Raw genomic sequence first — 1,946 nt, 5'->3', positions numbered from 1 at the left:
TCTCCTTTGTCCCTCAATGCCCCTTCGAGGATGCTGCACTTACCGATGACTCTTACCAATTTGTCATATTTCTCTTTCAGCTCATCTTAGAGAGCATGGAAGCTGCCACTCTCACTAAACCACCTACAGATCTCGTGGTGCTTGTTGCGGTATTCACGGTACTTCCGCTCTATCTTTCGAAAAATGGCCTTACGCCTTTCCTCTAGGCGGGAACTCTTGATCTCCAGAATAATGGTCTAAAGAAAAGAGAGAAAGGAAGAAAACCAAATTCAAACAAAAAATAAAAATAAGGTACAAGGCACAAAAATTGAAAAGGTCGAAAAGCTTACCCTAAGGGTGAGGCCGACTATACTCCTCGATAGGGCAACATCGTCTAGTCCCTCGAAAGTTCTACCCTCTATATCATAGCAAAGAGGACTTAAGAAAGGGACCATATTCTCCGTGTTCACCAGTAGGTCCCGATCCATAGGGATCACAATCGTTCGCGTGGACCATTCTAACCTTACTTCAACACGGGTAAAACCCTCAAGATCGGAGCCCGTCTCGTAGCAGTCCTCGGCAACCCCTTTATCTCTCCCATTGGTAGATGAGGACGGAACATTAACCAGCCACAAGGATGATGGCTCATCTCGTTGCACAGTACTCAGAGCCTCCACATATGACCCACTAGCTCCAATATCGGTATCAGGGAGGGGCACGCTTTCGACAGCCTCGTCTTCAAGCAGAATGGTCGCTGGCTCGCGATCACCCCTTGTTGAATCCACGGCTCGAACGGTCCCATCACCAATATCCACTGATCTCCTTGTACGAGAGACCAAACCCTCCTTTCTTGGCGACAAATCCTCTTCTTCATATATTAAATGATGCAAGGGGGAAGTAGGGAGTTCCGGTGCTGATGTAGTCGACGATCGAGATGACCTAGCTACAGCAGAAGGCAAAATGGAAGCAGATAATTGGGCAGTCCTGGCTGCAGCTACTGTAGGAACAGATTCCGAAGTAGTTTTTCTCTTGCTAAATGCTGGAGGAGGAGCCCTCAGCTTCCTCGATGATTCCTAGGCTACAAAAAAAAGAAATAAAGGTCATCATTTCCCACAAGACGGTAAAGGGCAAGCAACCAGAAGGTCACAATAATATAAAAGAGAGAAAGCCGGCTACTCACGAATCCCAATTGTATAGGGGAGAACCAAACTAACCCAATCATAGATGTCTTCGACCAAGAGTGGGGGTGTAGTTTTGGCTACATAAAGAGAGAACAAGGTGTCAGCATAACTAAAACTAGTAAAACCAACATTCTATAAAAAAGGGAGGAGAAATATATACTTACGGACATAATTCCAAACCTCGGGGAACCCGCTTGCATTGGCCACCACGTCCTCGATTTTGATGAAGAAGTAGTTGAACAAAAATTGATGATTTGTCTTATCGTCCATCTTCACTGCTAAACATTTTATTCCTCGGTGGTGAAGATGTACTGCCATTCCCTATAGAAACTAGGGGCGAAAAGATGCATTAAGTGGCGAAGTGATATCCTGACCCCGGCTAACTCCGCATACTTCGTAAGCATATAGATACGTTTGTAGATATATGGAGAAAGTTGGGCCGGGAAGACGCCATAATAGCAGCAAAACTCCTCAGCCAATGGGTGAATAGGAAAGGAGTAACTGACGTGGAAAGGGTATGCGTAGAAAGCGCAGTACCCAGGGCGGTGTATTTCTACAACGTCGCACACCGCTAGAATTAGGTCGATATGGGCAGAATTTTGAACTTTGCCCTAAATTTAGCAAGGTCAACCTCTTTCATCAATGACTCCGAGATCTCAGGGTCATCCTCAGGCACCTTCGTCAGATCTAACTTTTTCACTACGTGGGATTTTCTCCTCCACCATAGGAAAGTTTTCATCTTCAATAACAATGGAAACCCTATCGCCATGGGGAGGCATACACACT

This window comes from Nicotiana tabacum, chromosome 7 (genome assembly GCF_000715075.1).
Source record: "Nicotiana tabacum cultivar K326 chromosome 7, ASM71507v2, whole genome shotgun sequence".
Classification (NCBI taxonomy): Eukaryota; Viridiplantae; Streptophyta; class Magnoliopsida; order Solanales; family Solanaceae; genus Nicotiana; species Nicotiana tabacum.
This window is presented reverse-complemented; position numbering follows the sequence as displayed.